Raw genomic sequence first — 19,376 nt, forward strand, 5'->3', positions numbered from 1 at the left:
CGTTTTGGTGTGGTTGGGTGCCGTATGGATGTACTCGTACGGTATTGTACCGTTTTGGTGTGGTTTGGTACCGTAACGAAGTACTCCTACGGTATTGTACCGTTTTCGTGTGGTTTGGTACCGTATGGATGTACTCGTACGGTATTGCGCCGTTTTGGTGTGGTTTTCTACCGTATGGATGCACTTGTACGTTATTGCACCGTTTTGGTGTGGTTTGGTACCGTATGGATGTACTCGTACGATATTGCACCGTTTTGGTGTGGTTTGGTACCGTAACGAAGTACTCGTAAGGTATTGTACCGTTTTGGTGTGGTTTGGTACCGTATGGATGTACTCGTACGGTATTGCACCGTTTTGGTGTGGTTTGGTACCGTATGGATGTACTCCTACGGTATTGTACCATTTTGGTGTGGTTTGGTACCGTACGGATGTACTCGTACGGTATTGCACCGTTTTGGTGTGGTTTTGTACCGTAACGAAATACTCGTAAGGTATTGTACCGTTTTGGTGTGGTTTGGTACCGTATGGATGTACTCGTACGGTATTGTACCGTTTTGGTGTGTTTTGGTACCGTAACGAAGTACTCCTACGGTATTGTACTGTTTTCGTGTGGTTTGGTACCGTATGGATGTACTCGTACAGTATTGCACCGTTTTCGTGTGGTTTGGCACCGTATGGATGTACTCGTACGGTATTGTTCCGTTTTCGTGTGGTTTGGTACCATATGGATGTACTCGTACAGTATTGTACCATTTTGGTGTGGTTTGGTACCGTAACGAAGTACTCGTACGGTTTTGTACCGTTTTGGTGTGGTTTGGTACCGTATGGATGTACTCGTACGGTATTGTACCGTTTTGGTGTGGTTTGGTACCGTAACAAAGTACTCGTACGGTATTGTACCGTTTTGGTGAGGTTTGGTACCGTATGGAAGTACGCGTACGGTATTGCACCGTTTTGGTGTGGTTTGGTACCGTAACGAAGTACGCGTACGGTATTGCACCGTTTTGGTGACGTTTGTTATCGTATGGATGTACTCGTATGGTTTTGTACCGTTTTGGTATGGTTTGGTACCGTAACGAAGCACTCAACGGTTTTGTACAGTTTTTATGTGGTTTGGTACCGTATGGATGTACTCGTACGGTACTGCACCGTTTTGGTGTGGTTTGGTACCATAACGAAGTACTCGTACGGTATTGTACCGTTTTGGTGTGGTTTGGTACCGTAACGAAGTACTCGTAAGGTATTGTACCGTTTTGGTGTGGTTTGGTACCGTATGGATGTACTTGTACGGTATTGCACCGTTTTGGTGTGGTTTGGTACCGTATGGATGTACTGTACGGTATTGTACCGTTTTGGTGAGGTTTGTTACTGTATGGATGTACTCGTACGGTATTGCACCGTTTGGGTGTGGTTTGGTACCGTATGGATGTAATCGTACGGTATTGCACCGTTTTGGTGAGGTTTCGTACCGTATGGATGTACTCGTACGGTATTGCACCGTTTTTGTGCGGTTTGGTACCATACGGATGTACTCGTACGGTATTGCACCGTTTTGGTGAGGTTTTGTACCGTATGGATGTACTGGTATGGTATTGTACCGTTTTGGTGAGGTTTGGTACCGTATGGATGTACTCGTACGGTATTGCACCGTTTTGGTGTGGTTTGGTACCGTATGGATGTACTCGTACGGTATTGCACCATTTTGGTGTGGTTTGGTACCGTAACGAAGTACTCGTAAGGTATTGTACCGTTTTGGTTGGGTTTGGTACCGTATGGATATACTCGTACGGTATTGCACCGTTTTGGCGTGGTTTGGTACCGTAGCGAAGTACTCGTACGGTATTGTACCGTTTTGGTGCGGTTTGGTACCCTATGGATGTACTCGTACGGTATTGCACATTTTTGGCGTTGTTTGGTACCGTGTGGATGTACTCGTACGGTATTGCACCGTTTTGGCGTGGTTTGGAACCGTATGGATGTACTTGAACGGTATTGCACCGTTTTGGAGTGGTTTGGTACTGTATGTATGTACTCGTACGGTATTGTACCGTTTTGTGTGGTTTGGTACCGTATGGATGTACTCGTACGGTATTGCACCGTTTTGGTGTGGTTTGGAACCGTACGGATGTACTCGTACGGTATTGCACCGTTTTGGTGTGGTTTTGTACCGTATCGATGTACTCGTACGGTATTGTACCGTTTTGGTGTGTTTTGGTACTGTAATGAAGTACTCAAACGGTATTGTACCGCTTTGGTGTGGTTTGGTACCGTATGGATGTACTCATACGGTATTGCACCGTTTTGGTGAGGTTTGGTACCGTATGAATGAACTCGTACGGTATTGCACCGTTTTGGTGTGGTTTTGTACCGTATGGATGTACTTGTACGGTATTGTACCGTTTTGGTGAGGTTTGGTACCGTATGGATGTACTCGTACAGTATTGCACCGTTTTCGTGTGGTTTGGTACCGTATGTATGTACTCGTACGGTATTGTACCGTTTTGGTGTGGTTTGGTACCGTATGGATGTACTCGTACGGTATTGTACCGTTTCGGTGTGTTTTGGTACCGTAACGAAGTACTCCTACGGTATTGTACCCTTTTCGTGTGGTTTGGCACCGTATGGATGTACTCGTACGGTATTGTTCCGTTTTGGTGTGGTTTGGTACCGTATGGATGTACTCGTACGGTATTGTACCATTTTGGTGTGGTTTGGTACCGTAAAGAAGAACTCGTAAGTATTGTACCGTTTCGGGGTGGTTTGGTACCGTATGGATGTACTCGTACGGTATTGCACTGTTTTGGTGTGGTTTGGCACCGTATGGATGTACTCGTACGGTATTGTTCCGTTTTAGTGTGGTTTGGTACCGTATGGATGTACTCGTACGGTATTGTACCATTTTGGTGTGGTTTGGTACCGCAAAGAAGCACTCGTACAGTATTGTACCGTTTTGGTGTGGTTTGGTACCGTATGGATGTACTCGTACGGTATTGCACCGTTTTGGCGTGGTTTGGAACCGTATGGATGTACTTGAACGGTATTGCACCGTTTTGGAGTGGTTTGGTACCGTATGTATGTACTCGTACGGTATTGTACCGTTTTGGTGTGGTTTGGTACCGTATGGATGTACTCGTACGGTATTGCACCGTTTTGGTGTGGTTTGGAACCGTACGGATGTACTCGTACGGTATTGCACCGTTTTGGTGTGGTTTTGTACCGTATCGATGTACTCGTACGGTATTGTACCGTTTTGGTGTGTTTTGGTACCGTAATGAAGTACTCAAACGGTATTGTACCGCTTTGGTGTGGTTTGGTACCGTATGGATGTACTCATACGGTATTGCACCGTTTTGGTGAGGTTTGGTACCGTATGAATGAACTCGTACGGTATTGCACCGTTTTGGTGTGGTTTTGTACCGTATGGATGTACTTGTACGGTATTGTACCGTTTTGGTGAGGTTTGGTACCGTATGGATGTACTCGTACAGTATTGCACCGTTTTGGTGTGGTTTGGTACCGTATGTATGTACTCGTACGGTATTGTACAATTTTGGTGTGGTTTGGTACCGTATGGATGTACTCGTACGGTATTGTACCGTTTCGGTGTGTTTTGGTACCGTAACGAAGTACTCCTACGGTATTGTACCCTTTTCGTGTGGTTTGGCACCGTATGGATGTACTCGTACGGTATTGTTCCGTTTTCGTGTGGTTTGGTACCGTATGGATGTACTCGTACGGTATTGTACCATTTTGGTGTGGTTTGGTACCGTAAAGAAGCACTCGTACAGTATTGTACCGTTTTGGTGTGGTTTGGTACCGTATGGATGTACTCGTACGGTATTGCACCGTTTTGGTGTGGTTTGGCACCGTATGGATGTACTCGTACGGTATTGTTCCGTTTTGGTGTGGTTTGGTACCGTATGGATGTACTCGTACGGTATTGTACCATTTTGGTGTGGTTTGGTACCGTAAAGAAGCACTCGTACAGTATTGTACCGTTTTGGTGTGGTTTGGTACCGTATGGATGTACTCGTACGGTATTGCACCGTTTTGGTGAGGTTTCGTACCGTATGGATGTACTCGTACGGTATTGCACCGTTTTGGTGTGGTTTGGTACCGTAAGGCTGTACTGGTACGGTATTGTACCGTTTTGGTGTGGTTTGGTACCGTATGGATGTACTCGTACGGTATTGCACCGTTTTGGTGTGGTTTGGTACCGTATGTATGTAGTCGTACGGTATTGTACCGTTTTGGTGTGGTTTGGTACCGTATGGATGTACACGTACGGTATTGCACCGTTTTGGTGTGGTTTGGTACCGTAACGAAGTACTCGTAAGGTATTGTACCGTTTTGGTGTGGTTTGGTACCGTATGGATGTACTCGTACGGTATTGAACCGTTTTGGTGTGGTTTGGTACCGTATGGATGTTCTCGTATGGTATTGTACCGTTTTGGTGAGGTTTGTTACCGTATGGATGTACTCGTACGGTATTGCACCGTTTTGGTGTGGTTTTGTACCGTATGGATGTACTCGTACGGTATTGCACCGTTCTGGTGAGGTTTCGTACCGTATGGATGTACTCGTATGGTATTGCACCGTTTTGGTGTGGTTTGGTACCGTATGAATGTACTCGTACGGTATTGTACCGTTTTGGTGTGGTTTGGTACCGTATGGATGTACTCGTACGGTATTGTACCGTTTCGGTGTGTTTTGGTACCGTAACGAAGTACTCCTACGATATTGTACCCTTTTCGTGTGGTTTGGTACCGTATGGATGTACTCGTACGGTATTGCACCGTTTTGGTGTGGTTTGGCACCGTATGGATGTACTCGTACGGTATTGTTCCGTTTTGGTGTGGTTTGGTACCGTATGGATGTACTCGTACGGTATTGTACCATTTTGGTGTGGTTTGGTACCGTAACGAAGCACTCGTACAGTATTGTACCGTTTTGGTGTGGTTTGGTACCGTATGGATGTACTCGTACGGTATTGCACCGTTTTGGTGAGGTTTCGTACCGTATGGATGTACTCGTACGGTATTGCACCGTTTTGGTGTGGTTTGGTACCGTATGGCTGTACTGGTACGGTATTGTACAGTTTTGGTGTGGTTTGGTACCGTATGGATGTACTCGTACAGTATTGCAACGTTTTGGTGTGGTTTTGTACCGTATGGCTGTACTGGTAAGGTATTGTACCGTTTTGGTGTGGTTTGGTACCGTATGGATGTACTCGTACGGTATTGCACCGTTTTGGTGTAGTTTGGTACCGTAGCGAAGTACTCGTACGGTATTGTACCGTTTTTGTGCGGTTTGGTACCGTATGGATGTACTCGTACGGTATTGCACCGTTTTGGGGTGGTTTGGCACCGTATAGATGTACTCGTACGGTATATCACCGTTTTGGCGTGCTTTGGTACCGTATGGATGTACTCGTACGGTATTGCACCGTTTTGGTGTGGTTTGGTACCGTATGTATGTACTCATACGGTATTGTACCGTTTTGGTGTGGTTTGGTGCCGTATGGATGTACTCGTACGGTATTGCACCGTTTTCGTGTGGTTTGGTACCGTATGGCTGTACTGGTATGGTATTGTACCGTTTTGGTGTGGTTTGGTACCGTATGGATGTACTCGTACGGTATTGTACCGTTTTGGTGAGGTTTGTTACCGTATGGATGTACTCGTACGGTATTGCACCATTTTGGTGTGGTTTGGTACCGTATGGATGTACTCGTACGGTATTGTACCATTTCGGTGTGTTTTGGTACCGTAACGAAGTACTCCTACGGTATTGTACCGTTTTCGTGTGGTTTGGTACCGTATGGATGTACTCGTACGGTATTGCACCGTTTTGGTGTGGTTTTGCACCGTATGGATGTACTCGTACGGTATTGCACCGTTTTGGCGTGGTTTGGTACCGTATGGATGTACTCGTACGGTATTGCACCGTTTTGGTGTGGTTTGGTACCGTATGTTTGTACTCGGACGGTATTGTACCGTTTTGGTGTGGTTTGGTACCGTATGGATGTACACGTACGGTATTGCACCGTTTTGGTGTGGTTTGGTACCGTAACGAAGTACTCGTAAGATATTGTACCGTTTTGGTGTGGTTTGGTACCGTATGGATGTACTCGTACGGTATTGCACCGTTTTGGTATGGTTTGGTACCGTATGGATGTTCTCGTACGGTATTGTACCGTTTTGGTGAGGTTTGTTACCGTATGGATGTACTCATATGGTATTGCACCGTTTTGGTGTGGTTTGGTACCGTATGGATGTACTCGTACGGTATTGCACCGTTTTGGTGAGGTTTCGTACCGTATGGATGTACTCGTACGGTATTGCACCGTTTTGGTGTGGTTTGGTACCGTATGGCTGTACTGGTACGGTATTGTACAGTTTTGGTGTGGTTTGGTACCGTATGGATGTACTCGTACAGTATTGCAACGTTTTGGTGTGGTTTTGTACCGTATGGCTGTACTGGTAAGGTATTGTACCGTTTTGGTGTGGTTTGGTACCGTATGAATGTACTCGTACGGTATTGCACCGTTTTGGTATGGTTTGGTACCGTATGGATGTTCTCGTACGGTATTGTACCGTTTTGGTGAGGTTTGTTACCGTATGGATGTACTCGTATGGTATTGCACCGTTTTGGTGTGGTTTGGTACCGTATGGATGTACTCGTACGGTATTGCACCGTTTTGGTGAGGTTTCGTACCGTATGGATGTACTCGTACGGTATTGCACCGTTTTGGTGTGGTTTGGTACCGTATGGATGTACTCGTACGGTATTGCACCGTTTTGGTGTGGTTTGGTACCGTAGCGAAGTACTCGTACGGTATTGTACCGTTTTGGTGCGGTTTGGTACCGTATGGATGTACTCGTACGGTATTGCACCGTTTTGGGGTGGTTTGGCACCGTATAGATGTACTCGTACGGTATATCACCGTTTTGGCGTGCTTTGGTACCGTATGGATGTACTCGTACGGTATTGCACCGTTTTGGTGTGGTTTGGTACCGTATGTATGTACTCGTACGGTATTGCACCGTTTTGGTGTGGTTTGTTACCGTATGGATGTACTCGTACGGTATTGCACCGTTTTGGTGTGGTTTGGCACCGTATGGATCTACTCGTACGGTATTGCACCGTTTTGGCGTGGTTTGGTACCGTATGGATGTACTCGTACGGTATTGCACCGTTTTGGTGTGGTTTGGTACCGTATGTTTGTACTCGGACGGTATTGTACCGTTTTGGTGTGGTTTGGTACCGTATGGATGTACACGTACGGTATTGCACCGTTTTGGTGTGGTTTGGTACCGTAACGAAGTACTCGTAAGATATTGTACCGTTTTGGTGTGGTTTGGTACCGTATGGATGTACTCGTACGGTATTGCACCGTTTTGGTATGGTTTGGTACCGTATGGATGTTCTCGTACGGTATTGTACCGTTTTGGTGAGGTTTGTTACCGTATGGATGTACTCGTATGGTATTGCACCGTTTTGGTGTGGTTTGGTACCGTATGGATGTACTCGTACAATATTGCACCGTTTTGGTGAGGTTTCGTACCGTATGGATGTACTCGTACGGTATTGCACCGTTTTGGTGTGGTTTGGTACCGTATGGCTGTACTGGTACGGTATTGTACAGTTTTGGTGTGGTTTGGTACCGTATGGATGTACTCGTACAGTATTGCAACGTTTTGGTGTGGTTTTGTACCGTATGGCTGTACTGGTAAGGTATTGTACCGTTTTGGTGTGGTTTGGTACCGTATGGATGTACTCGTACGGTATTGCACCGTTTTGGTGTAGTTTGGTACCGTAGCGAAGTACTCGTACGGTATTGTACCGTTTTTGTGCGGTTTGGTACCGTATGGATGTACTCGTACGGTATTGCACCGTTTTGGGGTGGTTTGGCACCGTATAGATGTACTCATACAGTATATCACCGTTTTGGCGTGCTTTGGTACCGTATGGATGTACTCGTACGGTATTGCACCGTTTTGGTGTGGTTTGGTACCGTATGTATGTACTCGTACGGTATTGTACCGTTTTGGTGTGGTTTGGTGCCGTATGGATGTACTCGTACGGTATTGCCCCGTTTTCGTGTGGTTTGGTACCGTATGGCTGTACTGGTATGGTATTGTACCGTTTTGGTGTGGTTTGGTACCGTATGGATGTACTCGTACGGTATTGTACCGTTTTGGTGAGGTTTGTTACCGTATGGATGTACTCGTACGGTATTGCACCATTTTGGTGTGGTTTGGTACCGTATGGATGTACTCGTACGGTATTGCACCGTTTTGGTGTGGTTTGGTACCGTATGGCTGTACTGGTACGGTATTGTACAGTTTTGGTGTGGTTTGGTACCGTATGGATGTACTCGTACAGTATTGCAACGTTTTGGTGTGGTTTTGTACCGTATGGCTGTACTGGTAAGGTATTGTACCGTTTTGGTGTGGTTTGGTACCGTATGGATGTACTCGTACGGTGTTGCACCGTTTTGGTGAGGCTTCGTACCGTATAAATGTACTCGTACGGTATTGCATCGTTTTGGTGTGGTTTGGTAACGTATGGCTGTACTGGTACGGTATTGTACCGTTTTGGTGTGGTTTGGTACCATATGGATGTACTCGTATGGTATTGCACCGTTTTGGTGTGGTTTGGTTCCGTACGGATGTACTCGTACGGTATTGCACCGTTTTGGTGTGGTTTTGTACCGTATGGATGTACACGTACGGTATTGTACCGTTTTGGTGTGTTTTGGTACCGTAACGAAGTACTCGCACGGTATTGTACCGCTTTGGTGTGGTTTGGTACCGTATGGATGTACTCGTACGGTATTGCACCGTTTTGGTGTGGTTTTGTACCGTAACGAAGTACTCCTACGGTATCGTACCGTTTTCGTGTGGTTTGGTACGGTATGGATGTACTCGTACGGTATTGCACCGTTTTGGTGTGGTTTGGCACCGTATGGATGTACTCGTACGGTATTGTTCCGTTTTGGTGTGGTTTGGTACCGTATGGATGTACTCGTACGGTATTGTACCATTTTGGTGTGGTTTTGTACCGTAACGAAGTACTCGTACGGTTTTGTACCGTTTTGGTGTGGTTTGGTACCGTATGGATGTACTCCTACGGTATTGCAACGTTTTGGTGTGGTTTTGTACCGTATGGCTGTACTGGTACGGTATTGTACCGTTTTGGTGAGGTTTGGTACCGTATGGATGTACTCGTACGGTATTGCACCGTTTTGGTGTGGTTTGGTACCGTAGCGAAGTACTCGTACGGTATTGTACCGTTTTTATGCGGTTTGGTACCGTATGGATGTACTCGTACGGTATTGCACCGTTTTGGGGAGGTGTGGTACCATATAGATGTACTCGTACGGTATTGCACCGTTTTGGTGTGGTTTGGTACCGTATGGATGTACTCGCACGGTATTGCACCATTTTGGTGTGGTTTGGTACCGTATGTATGTACTCGTACGGTATTGTACCGTTTTGGTGTGGTTTGGTACCGTATGGATGTAATCGTACGGTATTGCACCGTTTTGGTGTGGTTTGGTACCGTATGGCTGTACTGGTATGGTATTGTACCGTTTTGGTGTGGTTTGGTACCGTATGGATGTACTCGTACGGTATTGTACCGTTTTGGTGAGGTTTGTTACCGTATGGATGTACTCGTACGGTATTGCACCGTTTGTACCGTTTTGGTGAGGTTTGTTACCGTATGGATGTACTCGTACAGTATTGCACCGTTTTGGTGTGGTTTGGTACCGTAACGAAGTACTCGTAAGGTATTGTACCGTTTTGGTGTGGTTTGGTACCGTATGGATATACTCGTACGGTATTGTACCGTTTCGGTGTGTTTTGGTACCGTAACGAAGTACTCTTACGGTATTGTACCATTTTCGTGTGGTTTGGTACCGTATGGATGTACTCGTACGGTATTGCACCGTTTTGGTGTGGTTTGGCACCGTATGGATGTATTCGTACGGTAATTGTCCGTTTTGGTGTGGTTTGGTACCGTATGCATGTACTCGTACGGTATTGTACCATTTTGGTGTGGTTTGGCACCGTATGGATGTACTCGTAGGGTATTGCACCGTTTTGGTGTGGTTTGGTACCGTAACAAAGTACTCGAAAGGTATTGTACCGCTTTGGTGTGGTTTAGTACCGTATGGATGTACTCGTACGGTATTGTACCGTTTCGGTGTGTTATGGTACCGTAAAGGAGTACTCCTATGGTATTGTACCGTTTTCGTGTGGTTTGGTACCGTATGGATGTACTCGTACGGTATTGCACAGTTTTGGTGTGGTTTGGCACCGTATGGATGTACTCGTACGGTATTGTTCCGTTTTGGTGTGGTTTGGTACCGTATGGATGTACTCGTACGGTATTGTACCATTTTGCTTTTGTTTGGTACCGTAACGAAGTACTCGTACGGTTTTGTACCGTTTTGGTGTGGTTTGGTACCGTATGGATATACTCGTACGGTATTGTACCGTTTTGGTGTGGTTTGGTACAGTAACGAAGTACTCGTATGGTATTGTACCGTTTTGGTGTGGTTTGGTACCATATGGATGTACTCGTACGGTATTGCACCGTTTTGGTGTGGTTTGGTACCGTATGGATGTACTCGTACGGTATTGCACCGTTTTGGTGTGGTTTTGTACCGTATGGATGTACTCGTACGGTATTGTACCGTTTTGGTGTGTTTTTGTACCGTAACGAAGTACTCCTACGGTATTGTACCGTTTTCGTGTGGTTTGGTACCGTATGGGTGTACTCGTACGGTATTGCACCGTTTTGGTGTGGTTTGGCACCGTATGGATGTACTCGTACAGTATTGTTCCATTTTGGTGTGGTTTGGTACCGTATGGATGTACTCGTACGGTATTGTACCATTTTGGTGTGGTTTGGTACCGTAACGAAGTACTCGTACGGTTTTATACCGTTTTGGTGTGGTTTGGTACCGTATGGATGTACTCGTACGGTATTGCAACGTTTTGGTGTGGTTTTGTACCGTATGGCTGTACTGGTAAGGTATTGTACCGTTTTGGTGTGGTTTGGTACCGTATGGATGTACTCGTACGGTATTGCACCGTTTTGGTGTGGTTTGGTACCGTAGCGAAGTACTCGTACGGTATTGTACCGTTTTTGTACGGTTTGGTACCGTATGGATGTACTCGTACGGTATTGCACCGTTTTGGGGTGGTTTTGCACCGTATAGATGTACTCGTACGGTATATCACCGTTTTGGCGTGCTTTGGTACCGTATGGATGTACTCGTACGGTATTGCACCGTTTTGGTGTGGTTTGGTACCGTATGTATGTACTCGTACGGTAATGTACCGTTTTGGTGTGGTTTGGTGCCGTATGGATGTACTCGTACGGTATTGCACCGTTTTCGTGTGGTTTGGTACCGTATGGCTGTACTGGTATGGTATTGTACCGTTTTGGTGTGGTTTGGTACCGTATGGATGTACTCGTACGGTATTGTACCGTTTTGGTGAGGTTTGTTACCGTATGGATGTACTCGTACGGTATTGCACCATTTTGGTGTGGTTTGGTACCGTATGGATGTACTCGTACGGTATTGTACCATTTCGGTGTGTTTTGGTACCGTAACGAAGTACTCCTACGGTATTGTACCGTTTTCGTGTGGTTTGGTACCGTATGGATGTACTCGTACGGTATTGCACCGTTTTGGTGTGGTTTGGCACCGTATGGATGTACTCGTACGGTATTGCACCGTTTTGGCGTGGTTTGGTACCGTATGGATGTACTCGTACAGTATTGCACCGTTTTGGTGTGGTTTGGTACCGTATGTATGTACTCGGACGGTATTGTACCGTTTTGGTGTGGTTTGGTACCGTATGGATGTACACGTACGGTATTGCACCGTTTTGGTGTGGTTTGGTACCGTAACGAAGTACTCATAAGATATTGTACCGTTTTGGTGTGGTTTGGTACCGTATGGATGTACTCGTACGGTATTGCACCGTTTTGGTATTGTTTGGTACCGTATGGATGTTCTCGTACGGTATTGTACCGTTTTGGTTAGGTTTGTTACCGTATGGATGTACTCGTATGGTATTGCACCGTTTTGGTGTGGTTTGGTACCGTATGGATGTACTCGTACGGTATTGCACCGTTTTGGTGAGGTTTCGTACCATATGGATGTACCCGTACGGTATTGCACCGTTTTGGTGTGGTTTGGTACCGTATGGCTGTACTGGTACGGTATTGTACAGTTTTGGTGTGGTTTGGTACCGTAAGGATGTACTCGTACGGTATTGCACCGTTTTGGGGTTGTTTGGTACCGTACGGATGTACTCGTACGGTATTGCACCGTTTTGGTGTGGTTTTGTACCGTAGGGATGTACTCGTACGGTATTGTACCGTTTTGGTGTGTTTTGGTACCGTAACGAAGTACTCGTACGGTATTGTAACGCTTTGGTGTGGTTTGGTACCGTATGGATGTACTCGTACGGTATTGCACCGTTTCGGTGAGGTTTGGTACCGTATGAATGTACTCGTACGGTATTGCACCGTTTTGGTGTAGTTTTCTACCGTATGGATGTACTTGTACGATATTGTACCGTTTTGGTGAGGTTTGGTACCGTATGGATGTACTCGTACGGCATTGCACCGTTTTGGTGTGGTATGGTACCGTAGCGAAGTACTCGTACGGTATTGTACCGTTTTTGTGCGGTTTGGTACCGTATGGATGTACTCGTACGGTATTGTACCGTTTTGGTGTGGTTTGGTACCGTATGGATGTACTCGTACGGTGTTGCACCGTTTTGGTGAGGCTTCGTACCGTATAAATGTACTCGTACGGTATTGCACCGTTTTGGTGTGGTTTGGTAACGTATGGCTGTACTGGTACGGTATTGTACCGTTTTGGTGTGGTTTGGTACCGTAACGAAGTACTCCTACGGTATTGTACCGTTTTCGTGTGGTTTGGTACCGTATGGATGTACTCGTACGGTATTGCACCGTTTTGGTGTGGTTTGGCACCGTATGGATGTACTCGTACGGTATTGTTCCGTTTTGGTGTGGTTTGGTACCGTATGGATGTACTCGTACGGTATTGTACCATTTTGGTGTGGTTTTGTACCGTAACGAAGTACTCGTACGGTTTTGTACCGTTTTGGTGTGGTTTGGTACCGTATGGATGTAGTCGTACGGTATTGCAACGTTTTGGTGTGGTTTTGTACCGTATGGCTGTACTGGTACGGTATTGTACCGTTTTGGTGTGGTTTGGTACCGTATGGATGTACTCGTACGGTATTGCACCGTTTTGGTGTGGTTTGGTACCGTATGGATGTACTCGTACGGTATTGTACCGTTTTGTTGTGTTTTGGTACCGTAACGAAGTACTCCTACGGTATTGTACCGTTTTCGTGTGGTTTGGTACCGTATGGATGTACTCGTACGGTATTGCACCGTTTTGGTGTGGTTTGGCACCGTATGGATGTACTCGTACGGTATTGGTCCGTTTTGGTGTGGTTTGGTACCGTATGGATGTACTCGTACGGTATTGTACCATTTTGGTGTGGTTTGGCACCGTATGGATGTACTCGTACGGTATTGCACCGTTTTGGTGTGGTTTGGTACCGTAACGAAGTACTCGTAAGGTATTGTACCGCTTTGGTGTGGTTTGGTACCGTATGGATATACTCGTACGGTATTGTACCGTTTCGGTGTGTTTTGGTACCGTAACGAAGTACTCCTACGGTATTGTACCGTTTTCGTGTGGTTTGGTACCGTGTGGATGTACTCGTACGGTATTGCACAGTTTTGGTGTGGTTGGCACCGTATGGATGTACTCGTACGGTATTGTTCCGTTTTGGTGTTGTTCGGTACCGTATGGATATACTCGTACGGTATTGTACCATTTTGGATTTGTTTGGTACCGTAACGAAGTACTCGTACGGTTTTGTCCCGTTTTGGTGTGGTTTGGTACCGTATGGATGTACTCGTACGGTATTGTACCGTTTTGGTGTGGTTTGGTACCGTAACAAAGTACTCGTACCGTATTGTACCGTTTAGGTGTGGTTTGGTACCGTATGGATGTACTCGTATGGTATTGAACCGTTTTGGTGTGGTTTGGTACCGTATGGATGTACGCGTACGGTATTGCACCGTTTTGGTGAGGTTTGTTACCGTATGAATGTACTCTTATGGTTTTGTACCGTTTTGGTGTGGTTTGGTACCGTAACGAAGCACTCGTACAGTATTGTACCGTTTTTATGTGGTTTGGTACGTATGGATGTACTCGTACGGTATTGCACCGTTTTGGTGTGGTTTGGCACCGTAACGAAGTACTCGTACGGTATTGTACCGTTTTGGTGTGGTTTGGTACCGTATGGATGTACTCGTACGGTATTGCACCGTTTTGGTGAGGTTTCGTACCGTATGGATGTACTCGTACGGTATTGCACCGTTTTGGTGTGGTTTCGTACCGTATGGATGTACACGTATGGTATTGGTCCGTTTTGGTGTGTTTTGGTACCGTAACGAAGTACTCGTACGGTATTGTACCGCTTTGGTGTGGTTTGGTACCGTATGGATGTACTCGTACGGTATTGCACCGTTTTCGTGTGGTTTGGTACCGTATGGATGTACTCGTACGCTATTGCACCGATTTCGTGTGGTTTTGTACCGTATGGATGTACTCGTACGGTATTGTACCGTTTTGGTGTGTTTTAGTACCGTAACGAAGTACTCGTACGGTATTGTACCGTTTTGGTGTTGTTTGGTACCGTATGGATGTACTCGTACGGTATTGCACCGTTTTGGTGAGGTTTGTTACCGTATGGATGTACTCGTACGGTATTGCACCGTTTTGGTGTGGTTTGGTACCGTATGGATGTACTCGTACGGTATTGCACCGTTTTGGTGTGGTTTGGTACCGTAACGAAGTACTCGTAAGGTTGTACCGTTTTGGTGGGGTTTGGTACCGTATGGATGTACTCGTACGGTATTGTACTGTTTTCGTGTGGTTTGGTACCGTAACGAAGCGCTCGTACGGTATTGTACCGTTTTGGTGTGGTTTGGTACCGTATGGATGTACTCGTACGGTATTGCACCGTTTTGGTGTGGTTTGGTACCGTATGGATGTACTCGTACGGTATTGTACCGTTTTGTTGTGTTTTGGTACCGTAACGAAGTACTCCTACGGTATTGTACCGTTTTCGTGTGGTTTGGTACCGTATGGATGTACTCGTATGGTATTGCACCGTTTTGGTGTGGTTTGGCACCGTATGGATGTACTCGTATGGTATTGGTCCGTTTTGGTGTGGTTTGGTACCGTATGGATGTACTCGTACGGTATTGTACCATTTTGGTGTGGTTTGGCACCGTATGGATGTACTCGTACGGTATTGCACCGTTTTGGTGTGGTTTGGTACCGTAACGAAGTACTCGTAAGGTATTGTACCGCTTTTGTGTGGTTTGGTACCGTATGGATGTACTCGTACGGTATTGTACCGTTTCGGTGTGTTTTGGTACCGTAACGAAGTACTCCTACGGTATTGTACCGTTTTCGTGTGGTTTGGTACCGTGTGGATGTACTCGTACGGTATTGCACAGTTTTGGTGTGGTTTGGCACCGTATGGATGTACTCGTACGGTATTGTTCCGTTTTGGTGTTGTTCGGTACCGTATGGATATACTCGTACGGTATTGTACCATTTTGGATTTGTTTCGTACCGTAACGAAGTACTCGTACGGTTTTGTACCGTTTTGGTGTGGTTTGGTACCGTATGGATGTACTCGTACGGTATTGTACCGTTTTGGTGTGGTTTGGTACCGTAACAAAGTACTCGTACCGTATTGTACCGTTTAGGTGTGGTTTGGTACCGTATGGATGTACTCGTATGGTATTGAACCGTTTTGGTGTGGTTTGGTACCGTATGGATGTACGTGTACGGTATTGCACCGTTTTGGTGAGGTTTGTTACCGTATGAATGTACTCTTATGGTTTTGTACCGTTTTGGTGTGGTTTGGTACCGTAACGAAGCACTCGTACGGTATTGTACCGTTTTTATGTGGTTTGGTACGTATGGATGTACTCGTACGGTATTGCACCGTTTTGGTGTGGTTTGGCACCGTAACGAAGTACTCGTACGGTATTGTACCGTTTTGGTGTGGTTTGGTACCGTATGGATGTACTCGTACGGTATTGCACCGTTTTGGTGAGGTTTCGTACCGTATGGATGTACTCGTACGGTATTGCACCGTTTTGGTGTGGTTTCGTACCGTATGGATGTACACGTACGGTATTGGTCCGTTTTGGTGTGTTTTGGTACGTAACGAAGTACTCGTACGGTATTGTACCGCTTTGGTGTGGTTTGGTACTGTATGGATGTACTCGTACGGTATTGCACCGTTTTCGTGTGGTTTGGTACCGTATGGATGTACTCGTACGCTATTGCACCGATTTCGTGTGGTTTTGTACCGTATGGATGTACTCGTACGGTATTGTACCGTTTTGGTGTGTTTTGGTACCGTAACGAAGTACTCCTACGGTATTGTACCGTTTTCGTGTGGTTTGGTACCGTATGGATGTACTCGTACGGTATTGCACCGCTTTGGTGTGGTTTGGCACCGTATGGATGTACTCGTACGGTATTGTTCCGTTTTGGTGTGGTTTGGTACTGTACGAATGTACTCGTACGGTATTGTACCATTTTGGTATGGTTTGGTACCGTAACGAAGTACTCGTACGGTTTTGTACCGTTTTGGAGTGGTTTGGTACCGTATGGATGTATTTGTACGGTATTGCAACGTTTTGGTGTGGTTTTGTACCGTATGGCTGTACTGGTACGGTATTGTACCGTTTTGGTGTGGTTTGGTACCCTATGGATGTACTCGTATGGTATTGCACCGTTTTGTGTGGTTTGGTACCGTACGGATGTACTCGTACGGTATTGCACCATTTTGGTGTGGTTTTGTACCGTATGGATGTACTCGTACGGTATTGTACCGTTTTGGTGTGTTTTGGTACCGTAACGAAGTACTCGTACGGTATTGTACCGTTTTGGTGTGGTTTGGTACCGTATGGATGTACTCGTACGGTATTGCACCGTTTTGGTGAGGTTTGGTACCGTATGGATGTACTCGTACGGTGTTGCACAGTTTTGGTGTGGTTTTGTACCGTATGGATGTACTGGTACGGTATTGTACCGTTTTGGTGAGGTTTGGTACCGGATGGATGTACTCGTACGGTGTTGCACCGTTTTGGTGTGGTTTGGTACCGCATGGATGTACTCGTACGGTATTGCACCGTTTTGGTGAAGTTTCGGACCGTATGGATTTACTCGTACGGTATTGCACCGTTTTGGTGTGGTTTGGTGCCGTATGGATGTACTCGTACGGTATTGTACCGTTTTGGTGTGGTTTTGCACCGTAACGAAGTACTCGTACGGTATTGTACCGTTTTATTGTGGTTTGGTACCGTATGGACGTACTCGTACGGTATTGCACCGTTTTGGTGTTGTTTCGTACCGTATGGATGTACTCGTACGGTATTGTACCGTTTTGGTGAGGTTTGTTACCGTATGGATGTACTCGTACGGTATTGCACCGTTTTGATGTGGTTTGGTACCGTATGGATGTACTCGTACGGTATTGTTCCGTTTTGTTGTTGTTTGGTACCGTATGGATGTACTCATACGGTATTGTACCATTTTGGTTTTGTTTGGTACCGTAACGAAGTACTTGACGGTTTTGTACCGTTTTGGTGTGGTTTGGTACCGTATGGATGTACTCGTACGGTATTGTACCGTTTTGGTGTGGTTTGGTACCGTAACGAAGCGCTCGTACGGTATTGTACCGTTTTGGTGTGGTTTGGTACCGTATGGATGTACTCGTAGGGTATTGCACCATTTTGGTGTGGTTTGGTACCGTATGGATGTACTCGTACGGTATTGTACCGTTTTGTTGTGTTTTGGTACCGTAACGAAGTACTCCTACGGTATTGTACCGTTTTCGTGTGGTTTGGTACCGTATGGATGTACTCGTACGGCATTGCACCGTTTTGGTGTGGTTTGGCACCGTATGGATGTACTCTTACGGTATTGCACCGTTTTGGTGTGGTTTGGCACCGTATGGATGTACTCGTACGGTATTGTTCCGTTTTGGTGTGGTGTGGTACCGTATGGATGTACTCGTACGGTATTGTACCATTTTGGTGTGGTTTGGCACCGTATTGATTTACTCGTCCGGTATTGCACCGTTTTCGTGTGGTTTGGTACCGTAATGAATTACTCGTAAGGTATTGTACCGTTTTGGTGTTGTTTGGTACCGTATGGATGTACTCGTTTCGTATTGTACCGTTTCGGTGTGTTTTGGTACCGTAACGAAGTACTCCTACGGTATTGTACCGTTTTCGTGTGGTTTGGTACCGTATGGATATACTCGTACGGTATTGCACCGTTTTGGTGTGGTTTGGCACCGTATGGATGTACTCTTACGGTATTGCACCGTTTTGGTGTGGTTTGGCACCGTATGGATGTACTCGTACGGTATTGTTCCGTTTTGGTGTTGTTTAGTACCGTATGGATGTACTAGTACGGTATTGTACCATTTTGGTGTGGTTTGGCACCGTATGGATGTACTCGTACGGTATTGAACCGTTTTGGTGTGGTTTGGTGCCGTAACGAAGTACTCGTAAGGTATTGTACCGCTTTGGTGTGGTTTGGTACCGTATGGATGTACTCGTACGGTATTGCACCGTTTTGGTGTGGTTTGGTACCGTATGGATGTACTCGTATGCTATTGCACCGATTTCGTGTGGTTTTGTACCGTATGGATGTACTCGTACGGTATTGTACCGTTTTGGTGTGTTTTGGTACCGTAACGAAGTACTCCTACGGTATTGTACCGTTTTCGTGTGGTTTGGTACGGTATGGATGTAATCGTACGGTATTGCACCGTTTTGGTGTGGTTTGGCACCGTATGGATGTACTCGTACGGTATTGTACCATTTTGGTGTGGTTTGGTACCGTAACGAAGTACTCGTACGGTTTTGTACCGTTTTGGTGTGGTTTGGTACCGTATGGATGTACTCGTACGGTATTGCAACGTTTTGGTGTGGTTTGTACCATATGGCTGTACTGGTACGGTATTGTACTGTTATGGTGTGGTTTGGTACCGTATGGATGTACTCGTATGGTATTGCACCGTTTTGTGTGGTTTGGTACCGTACGGATGTACTCGTACGGTATTGCACCGTTTTGGTGTGGTTTTGTACCGTATGGATGTACTCGTACGGTATTGTACCGATTTGGTGTGTTTTGGTACCGTAACGAAGTACTCGTACGGTATTGTACCGTTTTGGTGTGGTTTGGTACCGTATGGATG

This window comes from Rhododendron vialii, chromosome 9a (genome assembly GCF_030253575.1).
Source record: "Rhododendron vialii isolate Sample 1 chromosome 9a, ASM3025357v1".
NCBI lineage: Eukaryota > Viridiplantae > Streptophyta > Magnoliopsida > Ericales > Ericaceae > Rhododendron > Rhododendron vialii.